Source organism: Balaenoptera borealis, assembly GCF_965194805.1.
Source record: "Balaenoptera borealis genome assembly, chromosome: 19".
Classification (NCBI taxonomy): Eukaryota; Metazoa; Chordata; class Mammalia; order Artiodactyla; family Balaenopteridae; genus Balaenoptera; species Balaenoptera borealis.
The window spans coordinates 52,029,067-52,049,879 of record NC_138878.1 but is presented as its reverse complement, the minus strand read 5'-3'; the positions used below and the strand labels follow the sequence as shown (position 1 = coordinate 52,049,879).

General features: G+C 38.8%; 1 long non-coding RNA gene across 3 annotated transcripts in view; it reads left to right on the top strand.

Annotated features, from left to right (window-relative positions):
* The window catches only part of LOC309616226, a 41,681-nt gene extending 39,560 nt beyond the window's left edge, over nt 1–2,121 (top strand). For all 3 annotated transcript variants that reach the window (XR_014237364.1, XR_014237365.1, XR_014237366.1), the window contains exon 4: nt 310–2,121. This is a non-coding gene — a long non-coding RNA (uncharacterized lncRNA). The remainder of the gene's footprint in view (nt 1–309) is intronic.
* Nucleotides 2,122–20,813: the final 18,692 nt, after the last annotated feature.

The following is a 20,813-nucleotide window of genomic DNA, read 5'->3' as shown; positions in this document are numbered from 1 at the left end:
ATACACAAGAGATTCTGGAGGAATGTCGTGGGTTTCTTCTCAGAAACGTTTGTACCCTTTCCATTATAAATTCTGAGGATCTAATGTACAGCACAGTGACTGTAGTTAATAGTATTGTATCACATACATGAAATTTGCTAGGAGAGGAGATTTTAAGCATTCTTACCAAAAAAAGTGATGGATGTGTTAATTAACTGGATTGTAGTTATATTTTCACAGTGTGTACTTATATCAAATAATCACTTTGTATACTTTAAACATATTTATATTTAAAGTATATAATATATATATAAATTTATTTTTTGTCAGTTATATGTCAGAAAATTTTTAATGAAGGCAAGATAAGATTCTTCCAGGAGGAAAAAAGAAAACAACAAACCTCTAGAACTGCTTCACAGGAAGTCCTAATGGAGTTCTTCAATAAAAATTTTAGGGATTTCCCTCGTGGTCCAGTGGTAAAGAATCCACCTTCCAATGCAGGGGACGTGGGTTCAATCCCTGGTCGGGGAACTAACACCCCACATGCAACTAAGCCTGCGCGCTTCAACTACTGAGCTCGTGCACCTCAACTACAGAGAAGCCTGCACGCCACAACGAAAGATCCCATGTGCCACAATGAAGATCCCACGTGTTGCAACTAAGACTTGACACAGCGAAAAATAAATAAATGTTAAATTTTTTTAAATAATATACAAATGTGGAAGTATAAATCGTACTATAAAGGCACATATATAGTCAAATTCAGAATACTCTAATACAAAAAGCTACAAATTTCCAGTTATAAGTACTGGAAATGTAATGTACAACATGATGACTGTAGTTAACACCACTGTATGGTATATTTGAAAGTTAGAGTAAATCCTGAGAGTCCTCATCACAAGGGAAAAAACTTTTTTTTGTATCTATGTAAGATGATGGGTATTAACTAAGCTTATGTGGTAATCAATCATTTCACAATATATGAAAGCCAAGTTATTATGCTGTACACCTTAAACTTATACAGTGCTGTATGTCAATTATGTCTCAATAAAACTGGAAAAAAGAATATGCCAATATAGTGATGGTATGCATAAATCACTTTTAAGTCTAGTATAAAAGGTAAAAGACAAAACTATTAAAATAACTGTGACTACTGTAACTTGATAATGGATAAACAATATTAAAATGTAAATTGTGACATCAATAACATAATATGTGGGTTGGAGAAGTGAAATGTTACAAATTTTTGCATGCAACTGAAGTTGTCATCATTAGCTTAAAATAGATGTTATATCTATGTTTTATGTATGCCTCATAGTAACCACAAAGAAAAAACCTCCAGTCAATTCAAAACATAAAGGGAAAGGAATCACAGCATACCACAATTAAGGAAAAAAAAAAAAGTCACAAAGGAACACAGGAAGAGAGGAAGTAAAAAAGGACTTTTAAAAAGTCAGAAAACAACAAAATCACAATGGTAACTCCTTACTATCAATAATTACTCTCAGACATAGGCTGAAAATGAATGAGTGGAAAAAGATATTCCATGCAAATGGTAACCAAAAATGATCAGAGGGTAGCTACACTTATGTAAGACAAAATAGGCTTTAAGTCAAAAACTGTCAGAGAGACAAAGATTGTCTGTCACTGCATAATGATGAAGGGGTCAGTTTATCAAAAAAAATATAAAAATTTAAAATTTATATATAGCCAACATCAGAGCTCCTAAAAATATATGCAATCTTTCACAGGTCTGAAGGGAGAAATAGATAGCCATACAATAATAGTTGGGGGACTTCAATACCTCACTTACAATTATGGACAGATCATTCAGAGAGAAAATCAATTAGGAAACAGCAGATTTCAATTATCAGTCCAGTTGAACCTAAGAGACATATACAGAACATTCATCCAACAGCAGTAGAATACACAGTCTTCTTAAATACATACAGAACACTCTCCAGGATAGATCATATGTTAGGCCAAAATACAAGTCTTAAGAAATTTAATAAGATTAAAATCATATCAAGTATCTTTTCTTACCACAATTTTATGAAACTAGAAATTAGTAACAGAAAGAAAATGAAAAATGGAGAATTTAAACAATATACTCTTGAGAAAAATCACTCAGTCAAAGAAGAAATCAAAAAGGCAATTTAAAAATACCTTGAGGGCTTCCCTGGTGGCGCAGTGGTTGAGAGTCTGCCTGCCAATGTGGGGGACACGGGTTCGAGCCCTGGTCTGGGAAGATCCCACATGCCGCGGAGCGATTGGGCCCGTGACCCACAATTGCTGAGCCTGCGCGTCTGGAGTCTGTGCTTCGCAACAAGAGAGGCCGCAATAGTGAGAGGCCCGCGCACCGCGATGAAGAGTGGCCCCCGCCTGCCACGGCTGGAGAAGGCCCTCGCACAGAAACGAAGACCAAACACAGCCATAAATAAATAAATAAATTTAAAAAAAAATACCTTGAAACAAACAAAAATGGAAATGTAACATACCAAGTCTTATGAGATGCAGCAAAAGCAGTTCTAAGAGGGATGTTTATACCAATAAATGCCTACCTTAAGAAAAAAGATCTCAAAAGTCTAACTTCATACCTCAAGGAACTAAAAAAAAAAAAAAAAACACAGGCCAAAATTAGCAGAAGGAAGGAAATAATTATTAGAGAAGAAATATATTAAATATAAACTAGAAAAACAACAAAAGGTCAACAAAACTAAGAGTTGTCTTTTTGAAAGGATAAACAAAATTGACAAATCTTAAGCTAGACTAACCATGAACATAGGAGAGAAGACTCAAGGAAAGATAATTGTACATGAAAGAGGAGACATTACAACTGATGCCAATGAAATGAAAAGGATCAAAAGAGACTACTATGAACAATTGTATGCCAACTATTATGGATAAGCTACAAGAAATGGACAAATTTGGGGAAACATACAATGTACCATGAATAATCATGGAGACATAGTAAATCTGAACAGACCAATGAGTAAGGAGATTGAATCAGTAATCAAAATCCCAGGATCAGATGGCTTCACTAGTGAATTCTACCAAACATTTAAAGAATTAATGCCAATCCTTCTCAACCTCTTCCAAAAAGTTGAAGAGGAGAAACACTTTCAAATGCATTGTATGAGGCCAGTGTTTTAAACTGATACCAAAGCCAAATAAGGTTAGTACAAGAAAAGAAAACTACAGGACTTCCCTGGCAGTCCCTAAGATGCAATGATGTTCAACCTATGCAAATTTAAAAATGTGATATACCACATTAAAATGAGTGATAAAAAGCATATGATCGGGCTTCCCTGGTGGCGTAGTGGTTGAGAATCTGCCTGCCATTGCAGGGGACACGGGTTCAAGCCCTGGTCTGGGAAGATCCCACATGCCGCGGAGCAACTAGGCCCGTGAGCCACAACTACTGAGCCTGCACGTCTGGAGCCTGTGCTCCGCGACAAGAGAGGCCGCAATAATGAGAGGCTCGTACACCACGATGAAGAGTGGCCCCCACTTGCCGCAACTAGAGAAAGTCCTCGCACAGAAACGAAGACCCAACACAGCCATAAATAAATAAATAAACCCAAAGTTAAAATTAAAAAAAAAATTAAAAAAGAAAGAAAAGCATATAATCATCTGAATAGATGCAGAAAAAGCATTTGATGAAATTTAACATTCTTTCATGATAAAGACTAAACAAATTAGATATAGAAGGAACTTACTTCAACATAGTAAAGGCCCTATATTACAAGTCCACTGTTAACAACATACTCAGTTAGAAAAGCTGAAAGTTTTTCCTCTAAGATCAGGAACAAGACAGGGGTGCCCACTATCACCACTTCTAGTCAACTATCACCACTTCTAGTCAACAAAGTAGTGGAAGTCCTTGCCAGAGCAATTAGGCAAGAAAAAGAAATAAAAGGCATCCAAATTGGAAAAGAAGAAAAACTGTATCTCCAGTTGACATAATATGATATATAGAAGTCCTAAAGACTCCACCAAAAAACTGTTAGAACTAATAAACAAATTCAGTAAAGTTGCAGGATACAAAATTAATATACAAAAATTAGTTCAATTTCTATACACCAATGAACATTCTGGAAAAGAAAATCCCATTTACAATAGCATCAAAACCAAAAAATACCTAGAATAAATTTAACCAAGGAGGTGAGAGATCTGTGCACTGAAAACTATAGAGTGAAAGTAAAAACTAAGTGAAAGATTGAAGACACAAACAAATGGAAATTTATCCTGTGTTCATGGATTGGAAGAATTAATATTATTAAAATGCCTAGATTTAATGCAATCCCTATCAAAATTCCAATAGCATTTTTTATAGAAATAGAAGAAATAATTTTAAAATTAATATGGAATCATAAAGACCCTGAATAGCCAAAGCAATCTTGTACAAGAACAAAGCTGATGGCATCATACTTCTTGATTTCAAAACATACTACAAGGCTATAGTAATAAAATCAGTATAGTTCTGGAATTAAAACAGACATATAGATTAAAGGAACAGAATAGAGAGCCCAGAAATAAATGTATGCATTTACAGGCAACTGATCTTTGCCAGTGGTGCCAAGAACACAAAATGGCAAAAGGACAGACTCTTCAATAAATGGTGTTGGGAAAACTGGGTATCCACATGCAGAATAAGGAAGTTTCACACAATATAAAAAATCAGTTCCAATATATAACCTGTATATAATGGAATATTATTCAGCCTTAAGGACTAAGGAAATCCTTCCATTTGCTACAACATGGATGAAACAGGAGGACATTTAGTTAAGTGAAGTAAGCCAGAATGAGAAAGATAAATACTGTATAATATCACTTGTATGTTGAATCTAAAAAAGTCAAACTTATAAGAGAAGGGGGTAGAATTGTGGTTGCCAGGTGCTGGAGTTTGGGGGTAACGAAGAGATAATGGTCAAAGGTACAGTTTCAGTTATGCAGTATGAATAAGTGCTAGAGATCTAAGGTACACCACGGTGACTATAGTTGATAATATTGTGTACTTGAAAGTTGCTAAGAGTAAAGCTTAAGTGTTCTCACCACACACACTAAAATGGTAACTAGGTGAGATGAGGGAAATATTAGCTTGATTTTGTAAACATTTCACATGTATACCTATATCAAAACATCACATTGTACACCTTAAATATACAAAATTTTTATCAAATATACCTCAATAAACCTGGGGAAAAAAGATAAAATAGTCCAATGCAGAGAACAGAATGGTGGTTTCCAGGGGCTTAGAAATGGGGTGATGTTGGTCAAAGGGTACAGAGTTTCAGATATACAAGATAAGTAACTTCTGGAGATCTACTGTAGAAACAAACACAAACCCCTAAACATAAGACCTGAAACTGTAAAACTCCTAAAGAAAAAGGGGGATAGATTCATGACATTAGTCTAGACAATGATTTCATTGATATGACACCAAAAGCATGGGTGACAAAAGCAAAAATAGTCAAGTGGAACTACTTCAAACTAAAGTTCTGTACAGCAAAGGAAACAACAGAGTGAAAAGGCAACCTACAGAATAGGAGAAAATATTTGCAAATCATATATCTGATAAGAGGTTAATATCCAAAATATATACAGAGCAACAGTTTTAAAAAATTAATAACTTGATTTAAAAATTAGCTAAAGACTTGTATAGATATTTCTCCAAAGAAGACATACAAATGGCCAACAGGTATATATGAAAAGGTGCTCAACATCACTAATCCTCAGGTAAATGCAAGTAAAAACTACAAGGAGATATCACCTCACAAATGTCAGGATGACTATTATCAAAAAACCACAAGACAAGAAGTGTTGGTGAGCTGGTGAGGATGTGGAGAAATTGAAACCCTTGTACACTATTGGCGGGAATTCAAAGTGTTGGAGCAGCTATGGAAAACAATGTGGAGGTTCCTGAAAAAAGTAAAAATAGAACTACCATATGATCCAGCAATCCTACTTCTGGGTATTTATCCCAAAGGGTCAAAATCAGGGTATTGAGATATCTTCACTCCCATGTTCATTATAGCATTATTCACACTATTCAAGGTGTGAAAACAACCTATTGACAGATGAATGGATAAAGAAAATATACATATATGCAATGTAATTTTATAATATATATTACTATATGATATAACATAGATATTTAGCCTATCACATTTTTTAGGATGGATAATATTACATTAAATATATAAATGTATATATAAGTATATAAATGTTTCTTATATAAATAAAATACAGAATATTATTCAGCCTCAGAAAATAAGCAAATTCTGCAGTATGTGCCAACATGGATGAACCTTGAGAATATTATGCTAAGTGAAATAAGCCAATCACAGAAAAACAAGCTATATGACTCCACTATTGTATGAGGTATCTAAAATAGTCACATTCATACAATCAAAGAGTGTAATCATGGTTGCCAGAGGCTGGGGGGAGGGGGAAATGAAGAGTTACTAATCAATGAGCATAAAGTTTCAGTTCATCAAGATGAATTAATTCTTGAGATCTACTATATACATCATTGTACCTAGATCCAACAATACTGTATTATACAGTTAAAAATTTGTTAAGAGTTAAAAATTTGTTAAGAAGGTGTATCTAGGGCTTCCCTGGTGGTGCAGTGGTTAAGAATCTGCCTGCCAATGCAGAGGACACGGGTTCGAGCCCTGGTCTGGGAAGATCCCACATGCTGCGGAGCAACTAAGCCCGTGAGCCACAACTACTGAGCCTGCGCGTCTGGAGCCTATGCTCCGCAACGGGAGAGGCCGTGACAGTGAGAGGCCTGCGCACCGCGATGAAGAGTGGCCCCCGCTCGCCGCAACTGGAGAAAGCCCTCACACAGAAACAAAGACCCAACACAGCCAAAATAAATTAATTTTTTTTAAAGGTGTATTTCATGTTAAATAGTCTTACCACAATTTTAAATTTTAAATAAGTAAATAAATATTTCAACAGACATTGATAATGTCCCCTTGGGGCAACACAGTCACCTGTTGAGAACCACTTCATTTTTAAAACAGTGTATCAAAAATTTTTTGATAAAATGCAATATTAAAAGAGACCTAAGTCAATACTATAAAAGGCAGAAAAAGGAATGTGGAAAGAATATATGTGACATGAACACAAGGCAAGGTAGCCTCAGAGAGTGGCAGCATTTGGATCGAAATATTTCCTGGATGACACAGGATGACAACTTGTATTTTCAGAGTGGGCACAGGGGTGCCCCTCAGCACGACCAGCCTCATGAGTGGCTCCCAGGGCATTAAGCTTTTCCCCAGTAAACTGGGGTGGATGGAGCTCAGACCGGCTCCCAAAAGTGCATTGGCTTCCTTTATTTCCTTTGTTGGATCTTTAATCTCTTGGTAAATACCTTTGTTCCTATGAAAGTAGTACATTGAACAGCCAAAGCTTAAGTGTAATAATAAATTATGGGTATGTTCCTTACTCTTTCCAGACAGATTTCTAAGCCCTCTACTTACAGTTATAGTCTCTACAATTGACTATGTGTTTGGGCCCCATCGTCTGGGGTAGTGTCACCATGGTCTTCGTCCTACATAGGTTGAAGCCATGAGTCCAATCCAGTCACAAAAAAACAGCCCTTCCCCCAATCCTAGCCATGAAAACAGAGCCACACACATCATCTTATACCTAGTGAGGTGTTGCTTCCTTTTCCTCACCCTCTTTCATTTTGACTGTTTAGAGGACTCTATTGTTATTTTAGGCCAGTGAGTGGTGAACATATCTTGTTTGTTGCTTCATGTTTCTCAACATTTGGCCCTTTTATAGTCATCGTCAGTGATACCCATGTCTCTCAGTTTTGCTTTGCTTCCTGGACAGTGAAACTGTAACTGTATGACTCTGTTCTCCAAAGGGCATTCAATCATTCTTTCCATCATCTGTTAATATTTAGGAGTTTCAGATTCTCCCTAGGAATCTGTGATTCAATGAACAGTGGATGGAGAAATAATGTCCCAGAACTCATAAATCCTATAACAGATGTACACGTTAACATTATGCATATAATTAATTATATAAAGATTACTCGAATTAACTATGCTAGGTTCTTCAATGAAGAAATTCACGAAATTCTGAAATAGTGTGGTAGAGGAAAATTTTTTGTTTGGCGATCTGAAAGAAGCCTCTCACTATGAAAGTTTGTGATGGATTTTCTAAGCATAGTTCAGGTGCTTCTGACATTAGGACAACCAACTGGAAGAATCTCATGGAAGTCTTGTGCAGCCTCAGGGTAATGGTAGAAATCTGATGTGTTTTGAGAATAATAGAGACATGGGTAGGACAGCACGATATGAAACTGGAAAGAAAATCAACAGATGGTTCTGGAGATAGACCAAGAATTCTGAAGTTTGTCTTAAGAAAAATTATAGGCTAATGAAGGGGTCCAATCAGGTAAGTAAAAATGAATTTTACTGCCATGTACATGCGCAGGGCTAGCCTTTCCTTCTGTGCACTTACACACTGCCTGCCTGAAACCTATCAATAGTCTCCATTGCTTTGTGCACACCTGTAGCAAGATCCTGCAGCTACAGAAGGGCATGCCAACAGCCAAGGCCCCCACAGTTGCCTGTAGGCCTGAATTAGGCCCTCTCTCCTGTTACAGGCCTACACCACTGGGCTTACTTACAGCTAGCCTCCTGAAGCTTTGTACATGCACTGCCTGGCCCAAACCCGCATTACTGGCCTCCAGTGCTGTGGCACATGGCTGGGGAGATCCTGCAGCCACAGTAGTGAATGTCAACAGCCAGGGCCTCCACAGCTCCTTGTGGCCTCAGATTTGACCCTATCTCATGTCACTGACCTGCACTACTGGATTCACCTTCAGCTAGCCCCTCCAGCTGTATGCCTGCATACCCCCAACCTAACTCTTAACCTCAAGCCTCTACTACATGCACCCACGGCAAGACACAACAGCCCTGGTTGTGCACATTGCCAGTGCACTCACAGTTGACCCTGGCCTTTACAGTTTACCCTGGCCCCAACCGCTACACATGTGTCTGGAACTGGCCCCTGACAGTTTACATGCACCTGCAGCTGGCCCCCCACAGGTAAGCATATACACAACACCAGCTCTGGCTACCACTGCTCCGTGCCTTGTTCCCTAGCCACTGGACCTGGAGGTGCTGCTGAGGACCCCAAAACTCCTTGCAGCCTCTGTGGAACCCCTACATCACTCACCAATGACCATGAAGTTGTTGATGCCTTGTACCCCAGCAGCCTGAGCCAGAGTCACCACTCCCACCCAGACCCAGAGACAACATACATATTCACACTTCATGCCGTGCAGCACTAGAACCAGGGTCTCAACATGTTCCAGCATGCCTCCACCTGCAGGGGAAGTTCTTTCCTTTCCAAAGTCCATAAAGTCTGGAAGAAGTGACTTCTTCTTCAAATGGACAGACACCCATGCAAAGCTACAGAGATCATGAAGAATCAGGGAAACATGATACCACCAAAGGAACACAGTAAACATCCTATAACTGACTCACACAAAAAAGGCGCTACATGAATTGCCTGACAAATAATTCAAAATAGTTGATCTAAAGATGCTCAGAGAGCTACAAGAGAATAGTTAAACAGTTTAACAAAATCAGGAAAACAATACAAGAACAAAATGAGAAGTTCAACAAAGATAGAGAGCTTTAAATAAAAAGACCAAACAGTTTTGGAGCTGAATAATACAATGACTGAACTGAAGAATTCAATAGAGAGCTTTAACATCAAAATAGCATAAGGAGAAGAAAGAACTGGTGAGCTCAAAGGCAGATTATTTAAAATTATCCTATCAGAAGGAGAAAGAGAAAAAAAGAATTAAAAAGGATGAAAAAGAAGATTGAGAACTACAGAACGTATGGGACACCATTAAGAGAAGCAATCTATGCATCATTGGAATACCAGAAGGAGAAGAGAGAGAGAAAGAAAGACTCTTTAAAAAAAAATAATGTCTTGAGAGCTTCCCAAACCTGGGGAGAGATACTGACATCCAAGTTCATGAAGCTAATAGATAAACCAAAACATTTCACTCTAAAACAGTCATCTCCAAAATACCATAAAATTGTGTAAAATCAAAGACTAAGTAAGAATTTTCAAAGCATCAAGAGAAAAAAATTTTCTCTCATATAAAGGAACCCCCAGGGACTTCCCTGGTGGTCCAGTGGCTGGGACTCTGCACTCCCAATGCAGGGGGCCTGGGTTCTACCCCTGGTCGGGGAACTAGATCCCACATGCCGCAACTAAGAGTTCTCATACCACAACTAAAGATCCCACATGCCGCAACGAAAAGATCCCACACGCCACAACTTAGGATCCCACATGCTGCAAAGAAGACCCCACATGCAGCAGCGAGGATTCCGCATGCCTTGGCTTGGACCCTGGTGCAGCCAAATAGATATAGATAGATAGATAGATAGATAGATAGATAGATAGATAGATAGATAGATAGATAGATATTTTTTAAAGAATATAACACTTAAAAAAAAAAAAGGAACCCCCATAAGTCTATCAGCGATATCTAAGCAGAATTTTTCAGCCCAGGAGATAATGAGATGATATATTCAAAGTGCTGAAAGAAAAAAACTGCCAACCAAGAATACTTTACCCAGCAAAATTGTCCTGTAGAAATGAAGGTGAGATAGACTTTACTAAAAAAAGAAAAGCTGAGGGAGTTCATGACCACTAGACCTGCCTTACAAGAACTGCTGAAATGAGTTCTTCAAGCTGAAACAAAAAAGTTGCTAAGTAGAAACAGAAAAACATGAAAATAGTACTACACACTGGTAAAGGTAAGTATATAGTTAAGAGTCACAATACTCTAATATTGTAACATGGTGGTGTGTTAAACACTTGACTGTAGTATAAAGGTTACATGACAAAAGCATTAAAAATAGCTGTAGCTACAAAAATTTGGTAATGGATACACAATATTAAAAGATACAAATTGTGACATCAAAAGCATAATGATGGTTGGGTGGAGTAAAAGGGTAGAGTTTTTTTATGCAATCAAAGTTAAGTTGTCATTGGCTTAAAACAGACTGTTACAGCAATAAGATATTTCACATAACACTCAAGGTAACAAAATAAAGACTTATAGTAGATAAACACAAGATAAAGAGAAGGGACTCAAAGTATACCACTATAGAAAATCATAAATTCACAAAGGATGGCAACAGAGAGGAAAAAAGAAAGGACTACAATACAGCCAGAAAACAACTGCAAGCAAGATGGCAAATGCAAGTCCCTATCAATAATTACTTTAAATATAAATGTATTAAATTCTGTAATCAAGAGACACAGAATGGCTGAGTGGATAAAAAAAAATCAAGAGAGGAGGGGCAAGATGGCAGAAGAGTAAGACGCGGAGATCACCTTCCTTCCCACAGATACAGTAGAAATACATCTACACGTGGAACTGCTCCTACAGAACACCCACTGAACGCTGGCAGAAGACGTCAGACCTCCCAAAAGGCAAGAAACTCCCCACGTACCTGGGTAGGGCAAAAGAAAAAAGAAATAACAGAGACAAAAGAATAGGGACAGGACCTGCACCAGTGGGAGGGAGCTGTGAAGGAGGAAAGGTTTCCACACACTAGGAAGCCCCTTCGTGGGCAGAGACTGCGGGTGGCAGAGGGGGAAAGCTTTGGAGCCACGGAGGAGAGCGCAGCCACAGGGGTGCGGAGGGCAAAGCGGAGAGATTCCCACGCGGAGGATCGGTGCTGAGTAGCACTCACCAGCCTGAGAGGCTTGTCTGCTCAGCCGCCGGGGCAGGCGGGGGCTGGGAGCTGAGGCTCGGGATTCAGTGCTAGCCGGGAGGGAGTCCGGGAAAAAGTCTGCAGCTGCCGAAGAGGCAAGAGACTTTTTCTTGCCTGTTTCGTGGCGCGCAAGGAGAGGGGATTCAGAGCGCTGCCTAAACGAGCTCCAGAGACGGGCGCAAGCCGCGGCTATCAGCGCGGATCCCACAGCAACAGGGGCGCAGAGGGAAAAACGGAGAGATTCCCGCACAGAGGCTCGGCGCCGAGCAGCGCTCACCAACCCGAGAGGCTTGTCTGCTCACCCGCCGGGGCGGGCGGGGACTGGGAGCTGAGGCTCGGGCTTCGGTGCTAGCCGGGAGGGAGTCCGGGAAAAAGTCTGCAGCTGCCGAAAAGGCAAGAGACTATTTCTTGCCTCTTTGTTTCGCGGCGCGCAAGGAGAGGGGATTCAGAGCGCCGCCTAAATGAGCTCCAGGGACGGGCGCAAGCCGCGGCTATCAGCGCGGACCCCAGAGGCGGGCGCGAGCCGCGGCTAACAGCGCGGACCCCAGAGACGGGCGCGAGCCGCTGTTATCAGCGCGGACCCCAGAGACGGGCAGGAGATGCTAAGGCTGCTGCTGCCGCCACCAAGAAGCCTGTGTGCAAGTACAGGTCACTCTCCACACTGCCCCTCCCGGGAGCCTGAGCAGCTCGCCACTGCCAGGGTCCCGTGATCCAGGGACAACTTCCCCGGGAGAACGCACTGCGCGCCTCAGGCTGCTGCAATGTCACACCGGCCTCTGCCGCCGCAGGCTCGCCCCGCCTCCTCTGTACCCCTCCCTCCCCCCGGCCTGAGTAAGCCAGAGCCCCTCAAGCAGCTGCTCCTTTAGCCCCGGTCTGTCTGGGTGGGGAACAGACGCCCTCAGGCGACCTACATGCAGAGGCGGGTCCAAATCCAAAGCTGAACGCCAGGAGCTGTACGAACAAAGAAGAGAAAGGGAAATCTCTCCCAGCAGCCTCAGAAGCAGCGGATTAAAGCTCCACAAACAATTTGATGTGCCTGCATCTGTTGAATACCTGAATAGACAATGAATCATCCCAAATTCAACAGGTGGACTTTGGGAGCAGGATATATTAATTTTTCCCCTTTTCCTTTTTTTGTGAGTGTATATGTGTATGCTTCTGGGTGAGATTTTGTCTGTATAGCTTTGCTTTCACCATTAGTCCTAGGGTTAGGTCCATCCATGGTTTTTTTTTTTTTTTTTAACTTAAAAAAATTTTTTTTCCTAATAAATGTTTTCTTAATAATTTTTTCCTTATTTTCTATTTTCAGAAATTAAAATTTTTTAATAAGTTTTTTCATATTTTTTATTTTAAAAAATTAAAAAAAAAATTTTTCTTACTAATTTTTCTTAATTTTTTTTTCTTGTTACTATAAAAAATTAATAAATCTATTTTTAAAAATTAAAAAAAAATTTTTTCTGAATACATTTATTCTGAAAAATTTTTTTTCTTATTTTTTATAATAATAGCTTTATTTTATTTTATTTTATCCTTTTTCTTTCTTTCTATTTTTTTCTCCCTTTTATTCTGAGCCGTGTGGATGAAAGGCTCTTGGTGCTCCAGCCAGGCATCAGGGCTGTGCCTCTGAGGTGGGAGAGCCAACTTCAGGACACTGGTCCACAAGAGACCTCCCAGCTCCACGTAATACCAAACGGCGAAAATCTCTCAGAGATCTCCATCTCAACATCAAGACCCAGCTTCACTCAACGACCAGCAAGCTACAGTGCTGGACACCCTATGCCAAACAACTAGCAAGACAGGAACACAGCCCCATCCATTAGCAGAGAGGCTACCTAAAAACATAATAAGGCCACAGACACCCCAAAACACACCACCAGACGTGGATGTGCCCACCAGAAAGACAAGATCCAACCTCATCCACCAGAACACAGGCACTAGTCCCCTCCACCAGGAAGCCTACACAACCCACTGAACCAACCTTAGCCACTGGGGACAGATACCAAAAACAACGGGAACTATGAACCTGCAGCCTGTGAAAAGGAGACCCCAAACACAGTAAGATAAGCAAAATGAGAAGACAAAAAACCACACAGCAGGTGAAGGAGCAGGGTCAAAACACACCAGACCTAACAAATGAAGAGGAAATAGGCAGTCTACCTGAAAAAGAATTCAGAATAATGATAGTAAAGATGATCCAAAATCTTGGAAATAGAATAGACAAAATGCAAGAAACATTTAACAAGGATGTAGAAGAACTAAAGAGGAACCAAGCAATGATGAAAAACACAATAAATGAAATTAAAAATACTCTAGACGGGATCAATAGCAGAATAACTGAGGCCGAAGAACGCGTAAGTGACCTGGAAGACAGAATGGTGGAATTCACTGCTGCGGAACAGAATAAAGAAAAAAGAATGAAAAGAACTGAGGACAGTCTCAGAGACCTCTGGGACAACATTAAACGCACCAACATTCGAATTATAGGGGTCCCAGAAGAAGAAGAGAAAAAGAAAGGGACTGAGAAAATATTTGAAGAGATTATAGTTGAAAACTTCCCTAATATGGGAAAGGAAATAGTTAATCAAGTCCTGGAAGCACAGAGAGTCCCATACAGGATAAATCCAAGGAGAAACATGCCAAGACACATATTAATCAAACTATCAAAAATTAAATATAAAGAAAACATATTAAAAGCAGCAAGGGAAAAACAACAAATAACACACAAGGGAATCCCCATAAGGTTAACAGCTGATCTTTCAGCAGAAACTCTGCAAGCCAGAAGGGAGTGGCAGGATATACTTAAAGTCATGAAGGAGAAAAACCTACAACCAAGGTTACTCTACCCAGCAAGGATCTCATTCAGATTTGATGGAGAAATTAAAACCTTTACAGACAAGCAAAAGCTGAGAGAGTTCAGCACCACCAAACCAGCTTTACAACAAATGCTAAAGGAACTTCTCTAGGCAAGAAACACAAGAGAAGGAAAACACCTACAATAACAAACCCAAAACATTTAAGAAAATGGGAATAGGAACATACATATCGATAATTACCTTAAATGTAAATGGATTAAATGCTCCCACCAAAAGACACAGACTGGTTGAATGGATACAAAAACAAGACCCATATATATGCTGTCTACAAGAGACCCACTTCAGACCTAGTGATACTTACAGACTGAAAGTGAGGGGATGGAAAAAGATATTCCATGCAAATGGAAATCAAAAGAAAGCTGGAGTAGCAATTCTCATATCAGACAAAATAGACTTTAAAATAAAGACTATTACAAGAGACAAAGAAGGACACTATATAATGATCAAGGGATCGATCCAAGAGGAAGATATAACAATTGTAAATATTTATGCACCCAACATAGGAGCACCTCAATACACAAGGCAAATACTAACAGCCATAAAAGGGGAAATCGACAGTAACACAATCATAGTAGGGGACTTTAACACCCCACTTTCACCAATGGACAGATTATCCAAAATGAAAATAAATAAAGAAACACAAGCTTTAAATGATACATTAAACAAGATGGACTTAATTGATATTTATAGGACATTCCACCCAAAAACAACAGAATACACTTTCTTCTCAAGTGCTCATGGAACATTCTCCAGGATAGATCATATCTTGGGTCACAAATCAAGCCTTGGTAAATTTAAGAAAATTGAAATCGTATCAAGTATCTTTTCCGACCACAATGCTATGAGACTAGATATCAATTACAGGAAAAGATCTGTAAAAAATACAAACACATGGAGGCTACACAATACACTACTTTATAACGAAGTGATCACTGAAGAAATCAAAGGGGAAATCAAAAAATACCTAGAGGGCTTCCCTGGTGGCGCAGTGGTTGAGTGTCAGCTTGCCAATGCAGGGGACGCGGGTTCAAGCCCTGCTCTGGGAAGATCCCACATGCCGCGGAGCAACTGGATCCGTGAGCCACAACTACTGAGCTCTGCGCGTCTGGAGCCTGTGCTCCGGAACAACAGAGGCCGCGATAGAGAGAGGCCCGCGCACCGCGATGAAGAGCGGCCCCCCGCTTGCCGCAACTGGAGAAGGCCCTTGCACAGAAACGAAGACCCAACACAGCTAAAAATAAATAAATAATAAAAATAAAGGAATTCCTTTAAAAAAAAAAATCTATAAAAAAAAAAAAATACCTAGAAACAAATGACAATGGAGACACAACGACCCAAAACCTATGGAATGCAGCAAAAGCAGTGCTAAGAGGGAAGTTTATAGCAATACAAGCCTACATCAAGAAACAGGAAACATCTCGAATAAACAACCTAACCTTGCACTTAAAGCAATTAGAGAAAGAAGAACAAAAAAAACCCAAAGCTAGCAGAAGGAAAGAAATCATAAAGATCAGATCAGAAATAAATGAAAAAGAAATGAAGGAAACAATAGCAAAAATCAATGAAACTAAAAGCTGGTTCTTCGAGAAGATAAACAAAATTGATAAACCATTAGCCAGACTCATTAAGAGAAAAAGGGAGAAGACTCAAATCAATAGAATTAGAAATGAAAAAGGAGAAGTAACCACTGACACTGCAGAAATACAAACGATCATGAGAGATTACTACAAGCAACTCTATGCCAATAAAATGGACAACCTGGAAGAAATGAACAGATTCTTAGAAATGCACAACCTGCTGAGACTGAACCAGGAAGAAATAGAAAATATGAACAGACCAATCACAAGCACTGAAATTGAAACTGTGATTAAAAATCTTCCAACAAACAAAAGCCCAGGACCAGATGGCTTCACAGGCGAATTCTATCAAACATTTAGAGAAGAGCTAACACCTATCCTTCTCAAAGTCTTCCAAAATATTGCAGAGGGAGGAACACTCCCCAACTCATTCTACGAGGCCACCATCACCCTGATACCAAAACCAGACAAAGATGTCACAAAGAAAGAACACTACAGGCCAATATCACTGATGAACATAGATGCAAAAATCCTCAACAAAATACTAGCAAACAGAATCCAACAGCACATTAAAAGGATCATACACCATGATCAAGTGGGGTTTATCCCAGGAATGCAAGGATTCTTCAATATACGCAAATCAATCAACGTGATACACCATATTAACAAATTGAAGGAGAACAACCATATGATCATCTCAATAGATGCAAAGAGAGCTTTTGACAAAATTCAACACCCATTTATGATAAAAACCCTCCAGAAAGTAGGCATAGAGGGAACTTTCCTCAACCTAATAAAGGCCATATATGGCAAACCCACAGCCAACATCGTCCTCAATGGAGAAAAACTGAAACCATTTCCACTAAGATCAGGAACAAGACAAGGTTGCCCACTCTCACCACTATTATTCAACATAGTTTTGGAAGTGTTAGCCACAGCAATCAGAGAAGAAAAAGAAATAAAAGGAATCCAAATCAGAAAGAAGTAAAGCTGTCAGTGTTTGCAGATGACATGATACTATACATAGAGAATCCTAAAGATGCTACCAGAAAACTACTAGAGCTAATCAATGAATTTGGTAAAGTAGCAGGATACAAAATTAATGCACAGAAATCTCTTGCATTCCTATATACTAATGATGAAAAATCTGAAAGTGAAATTAAGAAAACACTCCCATTTACCATTGCAACAAAAAGAATAAAATATCTAGGAATAAACCTACCTAAGGAGACAAAAGACCTGTATGCAGAAAATTATAGGACACTGATGAAAGAAATTAAAGATGATACAAATAGATGGAGAGATATACCATGTTCTTGGATTGGAAGAATCAACATTGTGAAAATGACTCTACTACCCAGAGCAATCCACAGATTCAATGCAATCCCTATCAAACTACCATTGGCATTTTTCACAGAACTAGAACAAAAAATTTCACAATTTGTATGGAGACACAAAAGACCCCGAATAGCCAAAGCAATCTTGAGAACGAAAAATGGAGCTGGAGGAATCAGGCTCCCTGACTTCAGACTATATTACAAAGCTACAGTAATCAAGACAGTTTGGTACTGGCACAAAAACAGAAATATAGATCAATGGAACAGGATAGAAAGCCCAGAGATAAACCCACGCACATATGGTCACCTTATCTTTGATAAAGGAGGCAAGCATATACAGTGGAGAAAAGACAGCCTCTTCAATAAGTGGTGCTGGGAAAATTGGACAGGTACATGTAAAAGTATGAAATTAGAACACTCCCTGACACCATACACAAAAATAAACTCAAAATGGATTAAAGACCTAAGTGTAAAGCCAGACACTATCAAACTCTTAGAGGAAAACATAGGCAGAACACTCTATGACATAAATCACAGCAAGATCCTTTTTGACCCATCTCCTAGAGAAATGGAAATAAAAACACAAATAAACAAATGGGACCTAATGAAACTTAAAAGCTTTTGCACAGCAAAGGAAACCATAAACAAGACAAAAAGACAACCCTCAGAATGGGAGAAAATATTTGCAAATGAAGCAACTGACAAAGGATTAATCTCCAAGATTTACAAGCAGCTCATGCAGCTCAATAACAAAAAAACAAACAACCCAATCCAAAAATGGGCAGAAGACCTAAATAGACATTTCTCCAAAGAAGATATACAGATGGCCAACAGAACCATGAAAGAATGCTCAACATCATTAATCATTAGAGAAATGCAAATCAAAACTACAATGAGGTATCATCTCACACCGGTCAGAATGGCCATCGTCAAAAAATCTACAAACAATAAATGTTGGAGAGGGTGTGGAGAAAAGGGAATACTCTTGCACTGTTGGTGGGAATGTAAATTGATACAGCCACTATGGAGAACAGTATGGAGGTTCCTTAAAAAACTAAAAATAGAACTACCATACGACCCAGCAATCCCACTACTGGGCATATACCCTGAGAAAACCAGAATTCAAAAAGAGTCATGTACCAAAATGTTCATTGCAGCTCTATTTACAATAGCCAGGACATGGAAGCAACCTAAGTGTCCATCATCGGATGAATGGATAAAGAAGATGTGGCACATATATACAATGGAATATTACTCAGCCATAAAAAGAAATGAAATGGAGGTATTTGTAATGAGGTGGATGGAGTTAGAGTCTGTCATACAGAGTGAAGTAAGTCAGAAAGAGAAAAACAAATACAGTATGCTAACACATATATATGGAATCTAAGGAAAAAAAAAAGGTCATGAAGAACCTAGTGGCAAGATGGGAATAAGACACAGACCTACTAAAGAATGGACTTGAGGATATGGGGAGGGGGAGGGGTGAGATGTGACAGGGTGAGAGAGTGTCATGGACATATATACACTACCAAATGTAAAATAGATAGCTAGTGGGAAGCAGCCACATAGCACAGGGAGATCAGCTCGGTGCTTTGTGACCGCCTGGGGGGGTGGGATGGGGAGGGTGGGAGGGAGGGAGATGCGGGAGGGAGGAGATATGGGAACGTGTGTATATGTGTAGCTGATTCACTTTGTTATAAAGCAGAAACTAACACACCATTGTGAAGCAATTATACTTCAATAAAGATGTTTTAAAAATTTTTTTTTTAAATAAAAAAAATTTAAAAAAATCAAGATCCAACTAGGTGCACAGAGGAGATTCACTTCATCTTCAGGGACACACATAGGCTCAAAGTGAAGGGATGGAAAAGGATATTCCATGCAAATGAAAACTAAAAGACAGCACAGGTAACTATGCTTATATCAGACAAAACAGACCTTAATTCAAAAAGTTTAACAGCAAAGAAGTTCATTATATAATAGTAAACAGTTCAGTTCATTCATTAAGAGGATATAATAATTGTAAATATATATGCACCCAACATTGGAGAACCTAAATATATTAGGCAAATAGTAACAGACTGAAGAGAGTAATAGACAACAATACAATAATAGAAGGGGACTTCAACCCCACTTTCAATAGTGAATAGAAAATCCAGAGAGAAAATCAGTAAGAAAACATTGGATTTGAACTATACACATGGAATGTGTATACCCAAGTGCACATGGAATGTTCTCCAGGATAGATAATATGTTAGGTCATAAAACAAGTTTCAACAAATTCAAAAAGATTGAAATCATACCAAGTACCTTTTCTGACCACAAAGGTATCAACTAGAAATCAATAACAGAAAGAAAACTGAAAAGTTCAAAAACATGTGGAAGCTAAACATATAATCTAAAATAACCAAAGATGAAAACAAAAGGGAAATTTGAAAAAATACCTTGAAAAAGAGGAAAATAAAAACACAACATACCAAAACTAAGGGATGCAGCAAAAGCAGTGCTAAGAGGGAACTTCATAGTGAGTAATGCCTGCATTAGAAAAAAGATCCCAAATAAACAATCTAACTTTTCACCTCTAAGAATTAGAAAAAGAACAAATTAAACCCAAAGTTAGCAAATGGAAGGAGATAAAGAACAGAGTGAATATGTAAAATACAGAAACAATGGAGAATCAATGAGACCAAGAGTCGATTTTTTTGAAAGATAAAACTGACAAACTTTTACGTAGACTTAACAAGGAAAAAAGGAAGAGGACTCAAACTAATTAAAAACGATAGAGGAGACATTACAACTGATTCCACAAAATACTATGAAGACTACAGTGAAGAATTACATGCCAACAAATTATGAAATGAATAAGTTCTTAGAAACATACAAGCTATTAAGTCTGAATCAAGAAGAAATAGAAAATCTGAGGAGACTAGAAATGAGTAAGGATATTGAAGCAGTAATCAAAATACTCGCCCAAAATAAAAGCCCAGGACCAAATGATGTCATTGGTGAATTCTACTAAACACTTAAAGAAAAATTAATGCCAATCTTTTTCAAACTATTCCAAAAAGCTGAAGAGAAGGGAATATATCCAAACTCATTTTTACAAGGCCAGCATTATTCTGATACCAGAGCCAGATAAGGACACTACAAGAAAAGAAAACTACAGGCCTATATCCCTGATGAATATAAATGCAAAAATTCTCAACAAAATATTAGCCTCTGAATTCAAGAGCACAGTAAAAGGACCATATATCATGATCAAGTGGGATT